A 22,861-nucleotide genomic window follows, 5' to 3' on the forward strand; every position below is an offset into this window, starting at 1 on the left:
AGGTCATCCAAACAAAAACTCAATAAAGAAATCCAAGATCTAAAATATGCAATAGATCAAGTGGACCTAGTAGATGTCTACAGAACATTTCATCCAACCTCTACACAATATACATTCTTGTCAGCAGCCCATGGAACCTTCTCCAAAATAGATCATATCCTAGGGCACAAAGCAAGCCTCAGCAAATATAAGAAAATAGAAATAATACCATGCATACTATCTGACCACAATGCAGTAATAGTAGAACTCAACAATAAAAGTAAAGACAAAAAACATGCAAACAGCTGGAAACTAAATAACTCATTACTTAATGAAGAATGGATCATCGATGCAATAAAAGAGGAAATGAAAAAGTTCCTAGAAGTCAATGAAAATGAAAACACAACCTACCGGAACCTATGGGACACAGCTAAGGCAGTCTTGAGAGGAAAGTTTATAGCCATGAGTGCATATATTAAAAAGATTGAAAGATCCCAAATCAATGACCTAATGATACATCTCAAACTCCTAGAAAAACAAGAACAAGCAAATCCCAAAACAAATAGAAGGAGAGAAATAATAAAAATAAGAGCTGAAATCAACGAAATAGAAACCAAAAAAAACCATACAAAGAATTAATGAATCAAAAAGTTGGTTCTTTGAAAAAATAAACAAGATCGACAGACCCTTGGCAAACCTGACTAAAATGAGGAGAGAAAAAACCCAAATTAGTAGAAATAGGAATGCAAAAGGGGAGATAACAACAAACACCATGGAAGTCCAGGAAATCATCAGAGACTACTTTGAGAACCTATATTCAAATAAATTTGAAAATCTAAAAGAAATGGACAGATTTCTAGATACATATGATCATCCAAAACTGAACCAAGAGGAAATTAATCACCTGAATAGACCTATAACACAAAATGAAATTGAAGCAGCAATCAAGAGTCTCCCCAAAAAGAAAAGTCCAGGACCTGATGGATTCTCTGCTGAATTCTATCAGACCTTTAAAGAACTGATACCAACCCTCCTTAAACTGTTCCACGAAATAGAAAGGAAAGGAAAACTGCCAAACACATTTTATGAAGCCAGTATTACACTTATCCCAAAACCAGGCAAAGACACCTCCAAAAAGGAGAACTATAGGCCAATCTCCTTAATGAACATTGATGCAAAAATCCTCAATAAAATAATGGCAAATCGAATTCAGCAACACATCAAAAAGATTATTCACCACGACCAGGTAGGCTTCATCCCAGGGATGCAGGGGTGGTTCAACATACAAAAATCAATAAACGTAATAAACCACATTAACAGAAGCAAAGACAAAAACCACGTGATCATCTCAATAGATGCAGAAAAAGCCTTCGATAAGATCCAACATCATTTCATGATAAAACCTCTAAGAAAACTAGGAATAGAAGGAAAGTTCCTCAACATTATAAAAGCTATATATGACAAACCTACAGCCAGCATTATACTTAATGGAGAAAAATTAAAACCATTCCCTCTAAAATCAGGAACCAGACAAGGATGCCCACTATCTCCACTCCTATTCAACATAGTACTGGAATTCCTAGCCAGAGCAATTAGGCAAGAAGAAGGAATAAAAGGAATACAAATAGGTAAAGAAACTGTCAAAATATCCCTATTTGCAGACGACATGATCCTATACCTTAAAGACCCAAAAAACTCTACTCAGAAGCTTCTAGACATCATCAATAGCTATAGCAAGGTAGCAGGATATAAAATCAACATAGAAAAATCATTAGCATTTCTATACACTAACAATGAGTAAACAGAAAAAGAATGTATGAAAACAATTCCATTTACAATAGCCTCAAACAAAATCAAATACCTAGGTGTAAACCTAACAAAAGATGTGAAAGACCTCTACAAGGAAAACTATACACTTCTGAAGAAAGAGATTGAGGAAGACTACAGAAAGTGGAGAGATCTCCCATGCTCATGGATTGGTAGAATCAACATAGTAAAAATGTCGATACTCCCCAAAGTAATCTACATGTTTAATGCAATTCCCATCAAAATTCCAATGACATTCATCAAAGAGATTGAAAAATCTACTGTTAAATTTATATGGAAACACAAGAGGCCACGAATAGCCAAGGCAATACTCAGTCAAAAGAACAATGCAGGAGGTATCACAATACCTGACTTCAAACTATATTACAAAGCAATAACAATAAAAACAGCATGGTACTGGCACAAAAACAGACATGAAGACCAGTGGAACAGAATAGAGGATCCAGATATGAAGCCACACAACTATGAGCAACTTATCTTTGACAAAGGAGCTAAAAATATACGATGGAGAAATAGCAGCCTCTTCAACAAAAACTACTGGGAAAACTGGTTAGCAGTCTGCAAAAAACTGAAACTAGATCCATGTATATCACCCTATACCAAGATTAACTCAAAATGGATCAAGGATCTTAATATCAGACCCCAAACTTTTAAGGTGATACAAGAAAGAGTAGGAAATACTCTGGAGTTAGTAGGTATAGGTAAGAACTTTCTCAATGAAACCCCAGCAGCACAGCAACTAAGAGATAGCATAGATAAATGGAACCTCATAAAACTAAAAAGCTTCTGTTCATCAAAAGAAATGGTCTCTAAACTGAAGAGAACACCCACAGAGTGGGAGAAAATATTTGCCAATTATACATCAGACAAAGGACTGATAAGCAGAATATACAGGTAACTTAAAAAACTAAATTCTCCCAAAACTAATGAACCAATAAAGAAATGGGCACGTGAACTAAACAGAACTTTCTCAAAAGAAGAAATTCAAATGGCCAGAAAACACATGAAAAAATGCTCACCATCTCTAGCAATAAAGGAAATGCAAATTAAAACCACACTAAGATTCCACCTCACCCCTGTTAGAATAGCCATCATCAGCAACACCATCAACAACAGGTGTTGGCGAGGATGCGGGAAAAAAGGAACCCTCTTACACTGTTGGTGGGAATGTAGACTAGTACAACCACTCTGGAAAAAAATTTGGAGGCTACTTAAAAAGCTGGACATCGATCTACCATTTGATCCAGCAATACCACTCTTGGGGATATACCCAAAAGACTGTTACTCCAGAGGCACCTGCACATCCATGTTTATTGCGGCACTATTCACAATAGCCAAGTTATGGAAACAGCCAAGATGCCCCACCACTGACGAATGGATTAAGAAAATGTGGTATCTATACACAATGGAATTTTATGCAGCCATGAAGAAGAACGAAATGTTATCATTCGCTGGTAAATGGATGGAATTGGAGAACATCATTCTGAGTGAGGTTAGCCTGGCCCAAAAGACCAAAAATCGTATGTTCTCCCTCATATGTGGACATTAGATCAAGGGCAAACACAACAAGGGGATTGGACTATGAGCACATGATAAAAGCGAGAGCACACAAGGGAGGGGTGAGGATAGGTAAGACACCTAAAAAACTAGCTAGCATTTGTTGCCCTTAATGCAGAGAAACTAAAGCAGATACCTTAAAAGCAACTGAGGCCAATGGGAAAAGGGGACCAGGAACTAGAGAAAAGGTTAGATTAAAAAGAATTAACCTAGAAGGTAACACCCACGCACAGGAAATCAATGTGAGTCAATGCCCTGTATAGCTATCCTTATCTCAACCAACAAAACCCCTTGTTCCTTCCTATTATTGCTTATACTCTCTCTACAACAAAATTCGAGATAAGGGCAAAATAGTTTCTGCTGGGTATTGAGGGGGGGAGCGGGAGGGGGCGGAGTGGGTGGTAAGGGAGGGGGTGGGGGCAGGGGGGAGAAATGAACCAAGCCTTGTATGCACATATGAATAATATAAGAAAAATGAAAAAAAAAAAGAAAACTATAGCAGTGAAAACAACATAGTACTGGCACAAAAACAGACTTGAAGACCACTAGACAGAATAGAGGACCAGGATATGAACCCACACAGCTATGCCCACGTTATTTATGACAAAGTTGCAAAAAAATATGATGGAGAAAAGCAGCCTCTTCAACAAATGTTCCTGGGAAGAGTAGTATCAGTCTGCAGAAAACTGAAACTAGATACATGTTTAGCACCCTGTACTATTATCAACTCAAAATGGACCAAGGGACCTTAATATCAGACCCAAAACTCTGAAGTTAGTACAGAAAAGTGCATGGACTACTCTGGAAGCAATAGGTATAGGCAACAACTTCCTTGATAGAACCCGAGCAGCTCAGCAACTAAGAGAAAGAAGGGACAAATCAGACTTCACAAAATTAAAACCTTCTGCACAACAAAAGAAATGGACTCTAAACTGAAGAGATCACCCACAGAGTGGGAGAAAATATTTGCTAGCTATAATCAGACAAAGGACTGATAACCAGAATATACAGGGAGCCCCAAAAATTAAACTCCCTCCAAATAAATGAACCAATAAAGAAAGGGGCAAGTGAACTAAACAGAACTTTTTCAAAAGAGCAAACTCAAATGGCCCAAAAACACATGAAAAAATGCTCAACATCTCTGACCATAAAGGAAATGCCAATCAAAACCACACTAAAATTCCGCCTCATTCCTGTTAGAATAGCTATCATAAAAAACACCACCAACAAATGTTGGTGAGGAGGTGGGGAAATTGGAACCCTCATACACCACGGGTGGGAATGCAAGGCAGTACAACTGCTCTGGAAAACAATATGGAGGCTTCTTTAAACACTAAACACAGATCTGCCATATGATCCAGCAATCACACTCCTTGGGATATACCCGAAGAAATGCGACTCAAGTTATTCCAGAGGCATTTCCACACCCATGTTTATTGCAGCACTATTCACAATAGCCAACTTATGGAAACAGCTAAGATGCCCCACTACTGATGCATTAAGAAAATGTGGTATTTATACACCATGGAATTTTACTCAGCCATGGAAAGGAATGAAATCTTACCACTTGCAAGTAAACGAATGGAACTGGAGAACATCATTCTGAGCGAGTTTAGTCAGACTCAGAAGACCAAAATCATAAGTTCTCCCTCATATGCGGACTTTAGATCTAAAACAAATGCAGTAATATTATTAGACATGGTTCACTTGCTAAGGGGAGGAAACATACAGGAGGAACACAGAAAGGTAGGAAACCCAAAACTTGAAAGTGTGTGATATGCCCACTGCAGAAGAGTGAATATAGTAACCTTAAAATAACAGAGGTCACTATGGGAGGTGACTGGAAAGTACTGAATAAGTCTGGAAGAGATGAATCAATTTGGGTTGTAATACACTTGTGCGTGGAAGCAATGATAGGAATCTCTCTATACAGATATCCTTATCACAAACTAGAAAAAGTGCTATGTCTTTCTTATTACTTCTTATGTCTTCTCTTCAACAAAAATTAGAAAAGAGGGCAGAACAGATTATGCCTGGAAGTGACAGGGTTGTGGAGGGAAAGCAAGGGTATGGGGAGCAGAGGGGATAAATGCCCCAGACAATGTATGCACATACGAATGAATGAATAAAGAAATAAACAAAAGAACATGGAACTTTCCAAGAAAAACAAGATTGACAATCCCATATTCATACTTATTCTCCCCATAAAAGAGAGAGAAGAATCTTGTAAATAAAAGGAAAGATGAAAAAGTGGATATTAGAATTTTGGGTATCACTGAAATCCAGAGGATCAATAGAGGATACTTTGAAAAGTGTACTAAAATAAATTTGACAATTTGACAAAATGGATAAATTTCCAGGCATGTAAGTTCAAACAAATAGAAAGAATAGAATCTAAAACACCCAAACAGATTTATATTGCTTAATGACATGAAGCACTAAAACACTTCCCAATAAAGTAACACCCAGGACTGGATTGATACACTGCTAAATTCTCACAGAACTTAAAAAAAGAAATAACACCAATGGTTCTCAAACAATCCTGTAAATTGAAAGGGAAACAATGATCCTGAATACATCCTACCAATCCAGTATTAACCTGTTAACAAAACCAGAAAAGGATAAAACAAAAAAGGAAATAATACAAAAATATCCATGAAACATAGACACAAAAAATTGTCCAGAAATTACAAATTATATTCAACAAAACATTTAAGAAGCAAGAATGACAATGCTACATTAAAACTGACTTAAACTATAGTACATACTCACGGTGACAAAAACAGCATGCATCACAATAAAGACCATAATTTAAATAACACGAGAATTTAATATCCATCTGGAATTTTTTAGCCTATTATATATGCAATAAAATAGTTGTAAAGAAAGAATGAAAAGTAAGAAGTAGGTAGCATTATTTTGCAGAAGATAACCGTGTTCACCTGGAAATTCAAATGAATATATAACATGGTACCCATTAAATGTATAATTTACTTTTTATGCATGAGTTACACAATGATGTCAAGAAAATATATAAAAATGGAAAATATAACATTATTCAAAGTAGTAGCAAAACAATCACAAAAAGTTCACAAAGTTCACTGAATTCCCTGGCAGCCCAAGGATTGTGAACAAAAAATGAATGCTGAGAATATACTACCTGAATCTATGAAGTCATGTAAAATTACTGGAATAAAACAAATTGACAGCCAGGCAGCAGTGGCTCAAGCCTGTGATCCTAGCTACTCAGGGGGCAGAAATCATTAGCACTCAGTTTGAATCCAGTCCTAATAAACAGTTCATGAGACCCTATCTTGAAAAAACACATCACAAAAACTAAAGGGCTGGTGGAGTCACTGAAACTGTAAGCCCTGAATTCAAACCATAGTAGGGCAAAACCCCCCAAAAAACAACAGGTTATTTGCATAATTGCAGACATACACACCAATGGAAGATTGAAACACCCTGAAATACCCCATGCATTTCCAATCAACTGATTCACAAGTATGTGGCAAAAGCATACCTTGAAGAATCGACATTTATTTAATAAGTTCTGTGAGGAAAACTAAATGGTTGAAAGTGGAACCCCATCCCTCACTGAATACAAAAATAAACACAAAATTAAAAACCTATAGCTTAACACCATAAAGTAAGAAACCATAGGAAAAAAACATAAGGAAAGCTTTCAAGACAAGGGAATAGACAGCAAATTTCTGAAAAAATTTAAGAACTAAGACATGCAAACCAAGTTAAACAAAAAGCCTCATATTGAATGGAGAAGTTTCCTCAGAGCAAAAGAAACAATCGCACAGAGAAGACACAAACTACAGAATGAGGGATCATGTTCTGCAGACTTTCTTCTGAACGGAAATTCATATCCAGAATATATCACGAACTTGCTTAGAATCCCCCAAATAATTCATTTTGGAGGCAATAATCTTTTTTATTATCTGTAAAAAAGACATATATTTGTGCAAGGAATGTAGTACAGATTAATTTAGTTTGCTCTCAGGGAATTTAAAATCATACCATAATGTGATATAAATTCTCCTCATTTAGAATAGCTAAGAGCTACAGTCTAAAAGTTACACAGTTATATTTGACAATATGTTGAGTTTAGACTTGACTACAACCTCCTTACTCCACAGCAAAAACACAATTGCAGTAGTCCATGTATCAATGCAACACCTTCATAGAATAAGATATTCTTACTCTATTCAACTAATAACACACATAACATTTCTCTTCTCTAAGTTTTAGAAGATTCAGAGCAGACTCCTAGAAAACAGATTTCAAATTTTTCCAATTTAAAGTAGCAAAGGACTACTATAAGCAACCGAACCAGAGTCAATGTGTGGCAAATTCATCAGTAACAATATTCAAATGTTTTCTAAAATTGTGGGAAAAAATAAGTATGCCTGGGAAAAATTTGGAGACTAACAAAGATAAGCAGACAAACATCTAGGCATGCAATAAGAGCTGTGTACTGATACCTTCCACAGCAGGGAAGAAACTCAAATTCCTACCCGATCATCCCTGCTCCCAAATGAGTGCAGATACCACATGTAATACTCAACAAACAGCACTTGAAAAGAGATGCAAGGAATCACTGCTTCCAATCATATTTTCACTTCTAATAGGGCTATAAATACACTGCTAGAATTCCATGGAATTCTGCCTTAACAATGTATTAATTAGGCCTTCTGATGCAGACATGGCGTTTGTTCATACCAAAACCTGAGCACAGATATGTGTCCAAGTGAAGAAGAAATAAATTGGAGAGGAAAAATCTCACAGGGCTTATCATTTATTTCACGCTATGCTTGCATTTCCAGATTTGACACAGCATCCCAGCCTGGCACACATCTTATTTGAAACAGTAACTGGATGTCTACAGTCATAAGTGTTTTCATGACGATGGGCACAAGTACAGAACTTCTCTGTAGAGACATTATTAGATACATTCATGAGTAAAGACATCTTATTACTCCATTGAGCTACAAGAAACGAAATTTTGTTCTAGTCTCTCAATACACACTATATGCCATTCACTTGGATTGTGTTTCTTATGATTATCTCTTAGTGTTAGCTTTGACTCGGACTCACTGGAGGAGTCCGACTGATGGTGGAGCAAATGCATAGGTTTCAGCCTTGTTATGGAAAACAGAAAAAGAAAAAAAGAATATACTTGTTCCTGTTGAAAGAAAAGTACACAACCACAAAATAACTTCGGGATGTTTCTGGGAAGGTAGGGGAGCAAGGGCCACGTAGGGTTTACTATCATCATTGGTCTATGGCAGGATTCATCCAGAAATCAAATACAAAAATGGAACATAAAGCCATAACATACTTTGTAGAAATTCCTTGCTGGGCAGGATCACTGCTTGTGTCCTCAAAAGCAAAAGAATAAAGCAGGAAAACCCCTGCAATCAGTATATCTCCCGCTTTGTATATACTGGGTTTAGGGCTGGAAAGCAGTCTGGATTACTAAATGAACTGAGATGGAGGGGAAGCTGGAGGAGAAGGAAAATAAAAATCAAGGGGAACATGTCTAGAAATGTACAATTCTGGGTGGAGGCTGAGCCTACAGTGTCAGGCAGGTATATATGCTTCCTATGTGCCTCTGTATATATGTGTTTATGTCAACTGGAATGTTCATTCCCAATTTCTTTCAGCCCAGTGTCTCCCACTCACCTGGAGGAATCTGGAACAATTTCTGCCCTGGACTCTGCATCTGAGGTCCTGCATCCATGAGATAAACATGAGTTGGAAAATAAGTCTGAGGATCCTCCTTTCCAACCCAGGTTCTATGATTTCATCCAAGCCCACAGATATTAAGGCCCAGGGATGAATTAAACGTTCTTAGAGTTGTTCTGAACTATATGTCAAAAAATAATTTGCAAGGAAGCTATTTGGGATGTGGATAATGAATTACACCATTGGATGCCATGTAAAGACCAAGGTGAATTGGTAATTAAGGTCCGAGCATTGTCAGGGCTTAACCAAAGCCAATGGAGCATCACATCCTCCAATTCAAGTTCACAGGAGAGACAGCTTCACACACCCAAGGTCCATGGCAACACGCTAATATTCCTAGCATTCCTTGGCAGGTCTCCACATACGTATTGCACGTGCAGAAACATCAACAGAGACATGTGTTTCACAATGATTAACCAATAATCAGGTTGATGTTTGAATTCAAATCAGTAGTGCAAGATAGATGCAGAAATCAGAGTAATCATCTTCTGTTGTTCTGAAGAAAGTCACAATCCTGCATAAAATCACAAGAATTTTATGCTTGCTCATTTGACTTTTACTTGCAATCAAAATGCACTTAGTCATGTATTTGCTCAACAAACAACAAGCCAAAGAGTGACTTTTTGTCTCAATTACACTTTTAGTCCCTGAGCATATGTTTGCAAATATAGTCCCAGGTCATGGCTCTCAATTAAAATCAGACAGTCACATTTAGTAAGAAATTATACATATGCACTATTATTTCAAATTGCAATACATCAGGGAAAGAGAAAATATTTGCCCTAACTTGGAATAGAAGATTGTACCTATTCTGATCAAGATCAATATAATGGGAGAATTTTCCTGGAATAGAAAATATAGCAGTGAACTAACAAGTTGAGAAGAGCAAAGCAATTGATTGAACTCTGTGTAATGTATGTGGTGATAAAGATCTTGATGTGCATAGAAAATGAAAATGAGATAAATTAGTATGAAGTATATTGGAAGTGAAATGAGACTTCAAAGAAGGATGAGACATAAGTTCTCTTAATTGCCCATAGGAACAGCTACTTTTATGTACAGAGAAATAGGGAGTGACAGAAACTTTTACCCAGAAATTGATCTATTCCAATTATTTTACAGAAAGTGTCAATTATCATTCATATTTAGAATGGATAGGATATATGCAAAAGTATTATCACAGAACTCACAAAAGATGTTGATGGAGACATTCTGGAGAGACATGATGGTGACCTGGGCTAAGTACAGACATGCAGTCATGATGAATTCATAAGAATCTGGTGTAAGCAATCAAAGTCTGCAATGACATTTTCAGAGATATGTCAAGAATGATTCTCCAATGACTGCAGTTGAACATCAGCATTTAGGTGTGGGGGTAATTACTAGAAGACTGACCGAAGAACTCAATTTTGAAGAATAAAGAAATGATGAGAAGATGCAAACACTGATTACTCTGATTTGGTCATTACAAAATGCACGCCTGTATCACCCTAGCTCACTCATTCTAAGAAGCCAGTATCACACTCATTCAGGTACCCAGTAAACATATGACAAAAAATGGAATTACACACCAATATCTTTAATGAATACAGATGCAAAGATTCTCAGCAAAACACTGGTGGAGAGAATTCAGCAACACATCACAAAGATCACAGACCATGACAAAATTGCTTTCATTCCAGGGATACAAGAATTGTTCAACATATGTAAATCTACAGATGTAACACAGCATATAAACAGAAGCAAGTCAAATTCCACATGACCCTATCAATACATATAGAAAAGTCCTTTCATAAAATTCAAGACCTTTTCATGACAAAACCTCTGCAGAAACTAGGAATGGAAGGAATGTTTCTCAACATTATAAGGGCTGTATATGACAAACCTATAGCTGACATTATACTAAATGGAGAAAAACTGAAACCATTCCTGCTAAAGTAAAGAATGAGACAGGATGCCTACTTTCTCCACTCCTGTTCAATATATATTTGGAATTCCTAGCCAGAACAATAAGACAAAAGCAAGATATAAAATGGATTCAAATAGGGAAGTTTAATTCCAGCTATCCTTATTTGCCGATGGCATGATACTCTCCCTAAAGTCCCTCAAAATTCTACCAAAAACCGTTAGAAATCATAAACGCTTTTGACAAGGTAGGAGGATACAAAATTAACATACAGATATCAGTAGCCTTTCTATGTACCGACAATGGACACATTAAGAAAAAAATCAGGTCAAACATCCCATTTACAAAAGCCTCAAAAACAATAAAGTACTTTGGAATAAATATAGCAAAAGAAACAGAAAAAGTTTTCAATGAAAAATGTAAACCACTGGAGAGAAAAATTGAAGACAACATCAGAAGGTGGAAAGACCTTCCGTGCTCATGGATTAGCATCAAAGTTGTTGGAATGACATACTACTGAAAACAATCTACATCATCAAGGCAATAGCTACAAATTTCAATGACATTCTTCAAAGAAATAGAAAAATCAATCCTGAAAAACTTATGGAAACACAAAACACCTCATCACATAACATTAACATTAAAAGAGCATGGTATTCTCACAAAACACACAGAAGACCAATGGACTAGAATAGATAATCCAGAGATAAACCCATGCATCTAGAGCTTACCGATCTTCGACAATGGATACCAAAACACTCTAGGTAGTAGACAGCCTCTTCATCAAATGTTGCTGTAAAAACTGGATATCCACATATAAAAGACTGAAACTACATCCCTATCGTTCAACCTGTACCAAAATCAACTTAAAGTGGATCCAAGACCTTAATATAAGGACTAAAACTTTGAAGAACTCCAGCAAGTGGTAGGAAATACACTGGAACATACAGATATAGGGAATGGCACTCTAAGTAGAATTGAAAAGACTCAGTATCTAAGAGAAACAACCAACAAATGGGACTGCATCAAACGAAAGAGCTTCTGCACAGCAAAAGAAACCACCACTAGGCTAAGGAGACAGGACACAGAATGGGAGAAAATCTTTACCAACTTCATCTGATAAAGGCCTAATACCTAGAATATACAGGGACCCCAAAAACACCACCTCCAAAGAATCAACAACTCAATGAAGAAAAGAGCACATGAATTTAACAGGGCATGCTTAAACAGTGATTCCCAATGACTGTAGTTCAACATAAAATGATGAGGTTGTGTGGGTAACTAATAAAAGGCTGACCAAAGGACCCAATTATGAAGAAGAAAGAAATGATGAAAAGATGCAAATACTGATTACTCTGATTTGGTCATTAAGCATTGTATGCATGTATCACTTTTTTGTACCTTGTAAATATGCACAATCCTTGAGAGTCAATACAGAGACATACACAAATTCAAAAAAGGAAAATTGCATATATAATCACATAACTTCCTAGAAAAACTGTCCAAAACAATCAGACGTTAGGTGTGGGGCAAGATGGTAGACTAGAACCATGTTTTGTTTTCACTGCCTGAATGACAAGACTCAGATAAGTAAGGGCAGGCTTTAATCTGAATAGAGAAAGAAATAACAAACACTGGACATCAGAAAAGAAGAAACTGGGGAGATGGAAACCACAAAGAAACAGAAAGGAGAAGAAAAAAGCAATGCAGAGCCATGCGATGCAACCACAACCTTAGGTGTGGATGGAAGGTGAAGATGCATTCACAAGGGAAGCCAGATTGCTACTCGTCTGAACCCCAAGGTAGATTTGGAAATTATACCTGCACTTCCTTTACGTCTGAACCCTTGCATAGCATTTGGTGAGACTAAGACTGTCCAGGGTGAAGGCCAGCCTTGGCAAAGATATACATTTTTCACTTCCCTTTCCTTGGAGGGCTGTGGAAAGATGCCATCTGGAGGGAGGACCCATTGAGATTTAGCTACTGTGGGGGTGTGAAAACAAGGCGGAATCAATGCTCCGTGAGTTTTGGGAATCCCTGACATCATGTTTGGGTGGGAGAGGGTCATGAATGTTAGGTATTGAGAGTGAGAGGGTGTGTGTGAACCATTAGAGAAGGGCAAGTAGAAGAGAGCTTTGTGAACAAAAAGCATGGTGGTTAGACATTCTTCCACCTCTGGAAACATGTGAATTCCATCATGTGAGGGTCAGGGGGAAACAATTCACTGAGTCTGCTTTGACTGACTTAACTGTGTCTTTCAGAATGGGCATCCTGGATCTGCATGTTGCTTCTGGTGGAACAGAAAACCCAAACCCAGATCCCTGAAATCACATGATATCCATGGGCTCAAAATGGAAGTGAATTTCTGGGCAGGGAATGAAAGTACATAGAGTCTTTATGGAAATCAATTCAATCCCATGTTTGTTCCTAGGTGTGCTGAAAGCCCCAAAATTTTCCCAATCACATGATTTCTATGTCTTCCTTATCCTAACAAGGAAGTGAACTCCTGCACATGGATGGAAGCACTGAAACCAGCAAGTATGTTGGTTTGGCTCCTCAGGCACACCTCTGCATGTAGACAACTCAGTGTTCTGTCAACTTCTGTAACTCATTTGGTGGGCACTCATAAGTTTAGCCACATGTTGTCCCTGGTCACAAACTGGGGACCTTGTGAAGTAAGGAAGATCCTACTCACATGACAGGTTGTAAAGCTCCCTGTGGCTAACAGTGACTCCAAATACACAAACAGGGGAAACTTCTCTACTCAAAGCAGTCCATAGCAGACAAGTGACCCTTTTGCTAGAGACTCTTGGTGGCTTAGCTCACTCTGACTCCTGTCAGTCCCAGTGTTCTGAGCATGTGGGAAAACTCTTGGGTACCGAGCCAGGCCATAGACCACTGTTATGAAATAGAGCCTCAATCTTGCCACTACACTCTCCTGCCTGAACGCTGAGAATAGTTCAACTGAAGACTACAGGTGATGAAAACTTCCCAACAATGGGCTAGCTTCTGGTGCAAATTCTAATGCAGAAACTCAGGAAATATGAAAAAGAAAGAAAAACAGACCATTTGACTCATCCTAAACTCCATATCTACAAAGTAACAAATACTATCAATAGTAAGAAGAGGAAATCTGAGACAGAGAATGTTTTTAATTTTATTTTTTATTTTTCTGTTGTTCTGGGTTCGGTGTACATTGTGGATTTACAATTGTTCTCACAACATGTCAGATTTATCATACCTGAATTCACATCCTCCATCATTGTGTTTTCCAAGCCCTGTCCCCCACATTCTAGAAATAGATTGACAAGTCTCATTTGTCAATTTCCATACATGTGTACATACTGGTTGCACTATATTCACTCTCTCATGCCTTTCCCTAAACCCTCCCCCACCGACTAGTACCGAACTCCCAAGAAGGTCATTTTCCACCCTGCTGTCCTTCAATTTTGTAAATGAGATAAAATGAAATTTATGTTTGCAAAGGGACTTTCCTTGTGATTCTCCACGTATGTATGTATTATAAACTGAATTGTTTCATGTCCTTTGTTTTTCTGATTTTTTCTCTAGTCACCATTGTATGGTGGCTTCAGCAAGCTTAAAAATTCTATACTCATTTTGTATGGACAGTACATCAACCATATTCACCTTCTGAACTTCCATCTTTATCCTCCCTTCACATGCACAAAGAAGAGCGAAGAGGAAGAAATCACAGACAAGGGATTCATCAAATGATTATAAGAATGATTGATGAAGTGAAAGAGGGCATGAATGCAAAAATAAATAACTAGACAACACAAATAAAGACCCAACAATACTGAAAAAGCCAATGCAGAGCACAAAAGATAAATTTAAAGTAATTATATAGAAATACTGATGGAAATCAAATTGAAATCTGAAACAAAGAGCTCCTGAAATGACTGGTACATTTAAAAATTGAGTACACAGTGTCCAGGTCACCAAATATCCCCCTCAGCCCTCCATCCTTCTCTGAGAATCACCTTTGGAAAAGCAGCATACTGCACCTGGCTGGGAAGCCCTGCCTTCTTCTTCCTCTCACAGTCAGGTAGAGGGAAGAGAATGTGCAAAGGACCTTAGGCAGGGACATACCAGCGATCACAGGAGAGTGAGCTGTGAGTGAGGTGATGTGGATATCACCTGGAGCTCCAGTGCATGATTTTGTCATGTGGAGGGAGTTGGTTGTCATGGCAATTCCATGATGCAATTTGCATCATCACAATGCCCCAGGATGTTTTGTGGGTGGAAAGTGGGACGTGGGAGCCAGGGTTCGGCTTGAGGAGAGTTATTTGTATAATGCTATGTGCCTGAGGACCGAGGTTAATGTGGGGTGCAACCTGGTCTTCCAGATTAACCTGCTGTGTGACCCAGAAAGTCCTTCCCCTTCTCTGAAACTCCCAGAGCTCAGAGGCCTAGAGGACTTCATTATCCTTCTCAGACACACAGGTTATGACTCTTAGTTCTGGTGCCCAGGATGAGGAGGCCACAACCACTTCATGCCCAAGCTTGAATCCAGGAGAGGGACCAGAGAGAGTGGAGCTCTGCTGATCACCTCCTATGTGCTGCACAGTGCAGATGGCAGTCATCCATCATGCATTTACACTTCACAGCCTCTCCTGCCACTGTCTAGTGATGAATACCAAGAATCATTTTGACAGCACCTCTGGGATCCAGGATCTAGTCTAAGATCATGATAGGATTCATTTACTTAATCTTCCCAATAATGATGAGATAGATACCAGTATCACTCACATATTAGAGATGAGGAAACAGACCAGCAGAGAGGTAGAGTAAACTGCTCAAGGTCACACAGTAGGAGCTGCCCAGTGGATGTTACATTGTCAAGTTGACATTAGTGGTTCCATTATAAAGACAGGAGAATAGAGTCCTGGGAGCCATTTGGGTTGAGGAATTTCCTAGAGGAACTCACTGAGTTCCCATAGCCCAGAAGCAGAATTAAGTCCCTAACACCAGCCCTAGACCCCTATGCAGGCCTTTGCTGCACTTTTTATCCACAGCAAAATTCAGCCAGTCTTGGTACCTGTGCCCAGTCCTGCCTGCCCTTAGCTCTGAGGAAGGAGTGTTGCCCAGTGTCCATCCATGGAGTTGACCATGTGGCTTTTATTGTAGAGTGAGCCCACCATGAATGTGGTTTAAGGGGACATAGCCACCACTGCATAGATTACTATACCTATTGGGCATGCATCACATCTCCCATGCATGAGATCAATGAGCTTGGATATGTCACCTCCTGCCAGAGCCATCTGGGGAGACACAGCTGTCCCTTGTCTTTTTCTCACCTTCCCTGCATCATGCACTTGCCTCTTCTTTGTAGAAAGAATCAATAACTGTTCAATTTCATTGCATGTAATATGACTATTTAGGTGTTTAATATCTTCTTGGTTCAATTTTTATTGGTTACATGCATCTAGCAACTTATCCATTTTATCTAGATTTTCCTGTTTATTGAATAGAAGTTTTCAAAGTACTTTGCAATGATTCTGCTGATTTCATTAGCATTATGGATATGTCCCCTTTTCCACTTCTGATTTTATTAATTTGGGTGTCTTCCACCCCCCATATTTTCTTGTTGGCTACGGGTTTGTCGATCTTGTTTATCTTTCTAAAGAACCGATTTTGGTTCATTAGTTCCTTGTACAGTTTGTTTGGTTTCCATCTCATAGATTCTCACCCCTGATGTTCATTATTCCTCTCCGTCTGCTGGTTTTGGGTTTGTCTTTTCTTACTTTTCTAGGAGCTTAAGGTGCATCATTAAGTTGTTTATTTGCAAGCTCTGTGTTTTATAAATGTAAGCATGTATAGCTATAAGCTTTCTCTGTAGCATGAACTTTTCTGTGTCCAACAGATTATGAAAGCATTTTCACTTTCATTGGAATCTAGGAAATTTTTATTTCTTCCCTTATTTCTTCAGTCAACAATTGGCTTTGCAGTAGTGTGCTGTTCAGAAATTTTTCTGGAGTTTCTTTTGTTGTTGTATCTATCACTGTGTTAGTGTCTATCTGTACTCAGAAGGCCATTGGAGTTTTTTTAATGTAGATGGGTGCCCCAGTGTTTGTTGTATATAATATTTCCACTTGATGAATTGTTACTTTCATTAATATGAAGTGACCTTCATTGTATCTCCTGACTGATTTTAGATTGAAGTTGACTTTTTCAGATATGAGTAGAGCTACTCATATCTGCTTGTTTCTGGGGTCCATTTGCTTGGAAAAATTTCTTTCACCCGTTGACTCTAAGCCAGTATTTTTTTTTAAGATAGAGTCTCTTGTAAGCTTAGGTGTTGTTTCTTCATCCAATTTGCTGTTCTGTGTCTATTGATTGGGGCATTGATGCCATTTACATTCAGTGTTAGTATTGAGAAGTGCCTGTTGTTTCCAGTCATTTTTGTTTACTTGTTGTTTAGTTTTACCTATTCCTTGTGTGTTGGTCTGCTTACTCAAAAGTGTTTATTCTTTCTTGAGTCTACTTGCCTCACTCTATTTTCAACTTCTATATGTAAAAGTCCTTTAAGTATCTTCAGTAGGGCTGGCTTGGTAGTTGCAAATTCATTTAGTTTTTCCTTGTTGACAAAGGTTTCAGTTTGTCCTTCAATGAGGACGGATAGTTATGCGGGTAGACTAGTCTAGGTTGACAGTTCCTTTCTTTCTACATCTGAGTTAAGTCTTTTCATGACCTTCTTCTATTTAGAGTTTGAGTTTAGAAATCTGCTGTTATTCTAATGGGTTTGCCTGCATATGTGACTTGTCTTTTCTCTTTTGCAGTTTTCAGAATTCTTTCTTTGTTCTATGTGCTAACAGTTTTGATTATAATCAGTCTGCATGTCTTTCTTTTTTGGTCATGATGGGTTGATACTCTATAAACATCCTGCACTTGGGGGACTTGCTCTTTCTCAAGGTTAGGGAAGTTTGTAACTATTAATCTATTGAATACATTGTCAAGGCCTTCAGTTTTTATCCTCTTCTCCTTCTTCAATACCCATGATTTGTAGGTTTTGCCTTTTCATGGTGTCACAGATATCTTGCATCTCCCATTCATATGTTCATAGCATTCTTTCATGATCTTTTACTGTTTGATCTAAATTCTCTATTTTGTCTTCTGTTCTTGATACTCTATTTACAACATTCTCCACTCTGTTTTCCAAGCTTCCAGTTATGATTTTTGTTTGGGTTATTGAATTTTTTATTTAGTATTGATTAATTTTAAGGGTATCCTTATCTTTGTTGGTTTTCTCTTCCATATCCTGGATAATCTTCTAAATTAAAGTCATCTGCTTTTTGGAGTCTCTTGGTGTTCATTTAATTGGTTTCTCATGTTCTCTTTGAGGTCAAATGTTTACTTTTGTATTGTTCCTTTGATGTCATTAATCAGTTTTGCTATTTTTTTGAAATTCTTTTTTGATAGCTCTTCTTCTATGCAGGTGGAACTGGCCTTTTTATGGAGAGTGGTTGTCTTGCTATTTCATTCTGCATTGAGATGTACACATCTGGAGTTGGTTTTGGTTAGGATTTTAATCCCATGTGCCCCTGTAATATGGTTTTGAGTTTTTGTCTCTTGGAGCTTCAGTAGTGTTCCTCAGAGCAGGGTATGCTGGATTTGTAACCCATTGCAGGGTTTTTGTTGTGTCGCAAATTACGTCTTTTCTCACATCATTGAGGGGTTCGAGTTCCTGCTCTTGGATGGGGACAGAGGGGCTCTCCTGCAGTGCAGTGGGGAATGCCAGGTCTCAGTGCACTGTGGGGGCCAGGCCTCCTAGCACCAGCAGAGTAGCAGATTGCCACTCAGTGGGGGAGCTGGGATTCTAGCTCTTGGTAGGGAGAGATGGGAATCTCCTGCAGGGAGATGCAGTGTGAAGTGCTCAGTTTCTGTGTGCCTGGGGAAACAGGGATTATCGTACCACATGCAGAGTAGAAGATTTTAGCTTACCTCTCCTCAGTAGGATATCTGGCATTTTCAATCTTTGTTGTGGGAATAAGGGTTCTGTTGCTATCAGGGACTGTGGGGGGGTGTGGTTCTCCATGCTCTGTGGGGAGAGAAGCCTCCTGGTGCCTGCAAATAGCAAAGCCTGGAGCCTGTGGGGCACTTCTGTGTGTTGTGGCAGGCTCCTGGCAATGTGTAGCAAGTTGAGGCCACCTGTTGAGCAGCAAGGCCAGTGCACTTGAATCGACATAGCCCAAAACACAAAATGGGGTGAAGACACCCTCTTCAACAAATGCTGCAAGTAAGTCTGGATTTCACATATAGAAGGCTGAAACTAGATCCCTGTCTCTCAACCTGTACCAAAAACAACTCCAGTGGATCAAAGACCATAATATGTCAGGAAACTTTGAAGCAACTCCACAAACTAGTAGGAAATACACTGGAACATCCATGCCATCAGGTTTGACTGGGAGATGGTCATGAGAGTGGAGCATGCAGAGTGAGAGGGTCTGGTGTGAACCCTTACTGAAGTTGAAGCTGCAGAGAGTTGTGTGAACAGAAAGTGTGATCGTCAAACATTCTACCACCTGTGGAAGGGTGAGAGTTCCATAACATGATGGTCATATGGAGACAAATCACTGACTCTGCTATGTCTGTGTTAATGTTGTCCTTTAGGATGGGCATCCTGGATCAGTGTGTTGATTCCGTGTGGTCCTGAATGCATCAAGCCCAAGTTTCCCTAACCACATGACTTCCTGGTCTTCCAAATGAAGTGAATTTCTGAGCAGGGCATGAAATATATATGCTTTCTATGAAAATCCACACCATCCAGTTTGTTGGTCGCTGCTGCTGAAAGCCTTGCACTTTTCCAAATCACATGATGTACATATCCTCACCCCAAGAAGAAGGTGAATTCCTGGACATGGATGGAAGCACTGAAACCAGCAAGTAGATTTCTTGGTTCCTAAGGTAATCTCTGCATGTAGGCAATTCTGTGCACTATCCCTGTCTATAATGTATTTTGGGACACTGATCAGCTTAAACCCTAGCTATTCCTAGAAACAAGTTGGGGACATTGTGAAGCAAGTAAAATCTTACTCAACTGACAGGTGGTTAAGCTCCTTCTGGCTAACAGTGACTCCAAAGAGAGAGAGCTTCTATAGTGAAAGCAGTCTAGAAGTCAGATAACCATTTTATCAGACATTCTAAGTGGTTTAGCTCAATGTGAGTACTGTCAGGATCAATATTTTTATCAGATGGGCAAATTCACGGCTACCTATGTGGAGAAAACAAGTCGCAACCTTGTCACTACGTTCTCCTGTGTAAACATTGAGAATATTTCAATGAAGACCACAGGTGTTAAAATTTTCCCAGAAATAGCTTGGCTTATATGTACAAATCTTAATGCAGAAACCCAAGTAGTATGAAAAAAATAAGGCCACATGACTCACCATAAACTCAGTATCTCCAAAGAAACACTAACAATAATGAAGAAGAAGGTATCTTAGACAAACATTTTTTTAAAAAATGGTTATGAGTGATTTTTTTTAAAAAAGAAAAGTTAAAGAAGGAAAGAATGAATGCATGAGTGGATGACAAGAGAACACAAATAAAGACCCAATGGAAATAAGGAAGTCAATGTAGGGCTTGAATTTAAAGATACAATAGTTATACCCATCCTGTCAGAAATCAAATTGAAATTCTGGGAACACAAAGTCAACAAATCAACTAAGAACCTCAGTTTAAAGTTTTCTCCCCATCAATGAATAATGTTGATTACAGAATGTGAGGGATTAAAGAAATTTAGATGCATTAGAAGCATTAGCTGAAGATAAAGGAAAAACTAAAGCAGGAATGGAACACTTGAAATTTCAGTTCCACCAATATATGGGTCACCTAATGTTCCCCTCGGCCTTGGATCTTTCTCTAAGAACCATCTGTGGAGAGGGGGCAACCTGAGCCTGACTGGGAAGTCCTGGATTTATTCTCTCTCTCATCAGTTCAGATAAGTAATTAATAGACAGTGCAAAGGACCTGATGCAGGGGCACAGCTGGAGCAAGCACAGGTGAGTGAGGTGTAAATGGAGTGATGTGGACTGGGCCTTATCTTGGGGCTGCAGTTACTTTTTGTAACATGGAGGGAATGTTGGGCAACTCCATAAAACCATTTACATCTTTAGAATACCCCAATGGCTGGCTGACCTGGGGAAGGTGGGTGTGTGGGGACAGCCGGGTTCCACTTTGAGGAGAGGGATTTGTATTACTTCCATGTGGCTTGGGGCCCATGGTTAATGTAAGGTGATACCTCCTGTCACAGATTAACCTGCTGTGTCACAAGAAAGCCCCTTCCCTTCACTGAAACACCCAGAGCTCAACAGCCTAGACAGTTGTTTTCCATGGATTTTCTCAGAAGCAAGGGTTGTGAGCCTTGGTTCCGGTGTCCACGATGAGGTGACCACACTCCCTTTGTGCTAAAGCCTTACTTCAGGAGAGGGGTGCATAGGATTGAAGCTTTGTTAGCACCTTTATGTGCTGACATAATGCAGGTGGCCTTCATCCATCATGCATTTAAGCTTCACAGCCTCTCCTGCTACTGGCCAGTGATGAATAACCATAGGAAACATTTTGACAGCACCATGGGAGCCAGTCTGTAGCCTAAGCTCATAGTAAAATTATTCTATTGGACCCGCCTCCTAATGGTGAGATAGGTATTATTATCACTTACATATTAGAGGTGAGAAAACAGAGGCACAGTGACAGCAACTTTCTCAAGGCCACAGAGTAGAAACAGACTTTCTGGATGTGTGTGCTGTGTAGACAGCAGACCCACACTTTTAAGCTGCTTCTACAAGATGAGACTGTGGACATGAGCAAATTTCCCTGGAGTCTGCATGGGATATCACAGAGCTGGGCCCTTGTGCTTTTCTCCCCTTTGTTTGAAGCTACTCATGTCCACACAAACCCTCATGAAAGGGGTGCTGAGGGACACCCCAATCCACAAGGACTTCCATAGTCCTCTACAGGTTTCTGTCTGGGCTAGCGAGAACTCTCACTACCTTAGACATCCTGAGCTCCCATTCCTGGGCTTGCTGGAGTTGTCCAGGAGATTAATGTGAGTAATTAGCATGGCTTATCTGTGGGAATGAGCCTCACCTTCACCCCATCTTGACCTACTCATTGTGCACTCCCCAAACACATTCTCACTTCTTCCTTGGTTATCTTTGCCTGCATTATCCTGTCACCCTCAGCACACCTCCACCTCTTTGTGCAGTTTTGCTTTTGTGTATACGTCACTGCTGTGCCCCAGAGAAGCAACACATTCGACCTATCTTCACACATACCACTTGGCTCCTGTCTCAATTACACAGGTGAGCACATGCAAGAGTGTGTGTACATGTGCATATGAGTGTTGTGTGTGTATGCACAAGTGCGCACATGCACGAGTGTGTGTATTGAGTATATTTGTCCTAAGTGTGTGTGTATGAGTGTATTTGAGTGAGTAAGCCCACTATGGTGAAAATACATGTGTCTGTGTGCATACATGTGTGTTCATGCATGTGAGGTTGAGTATATATGACAGGGTGAGAACACTTCCACAATGACTTCCCTTCTGGTTCCCTTATCCAAGCCCTGGACTTGAACAAGCCATAGTCTTTCTTGTCCCCAAGACACAGGACTGTGACCCAACTGTCTAACTCAGAGGACCCTTTCATCACCCACCTGCACAGATAAGCACAAGGGCAGACGTAGACTCAGGCAGGACCTTGCTGCAGGATTCTCCACACCCTGCCCACATACTGGGAATCCCATAGAGTCCACTGAAGGCAGAGCATCTGGAGTCTTGGATTCTGGACTTGAATACAACTTCTTGGCCCACAT

General features: G+C 39.2%; 1 pseudogene; it reads right to left on the bottom strand.

Annotated features, from left to right (window-relative positions):
- LOC141424264 (vomeronasal type-2 receptor 116-like) overlaps positions 1–22,861 on the bottom strand; it is a 34,092-nt pseudogene extending 11,231 nt beyond the window's left edge.

Source organism: Castor canadensis, chromosome 6 (assembly GCF_047511655.1).
Source record: "Castor canadensis chromosome 6, mCasCan1.hap1v2, whole genome shotgun sequence".
Lineage (NCBI taxonomy): Eukaryota > Metazoa > Chordata > Mammalia > Rodentia > Castoridae > Castor > Castor canadensis.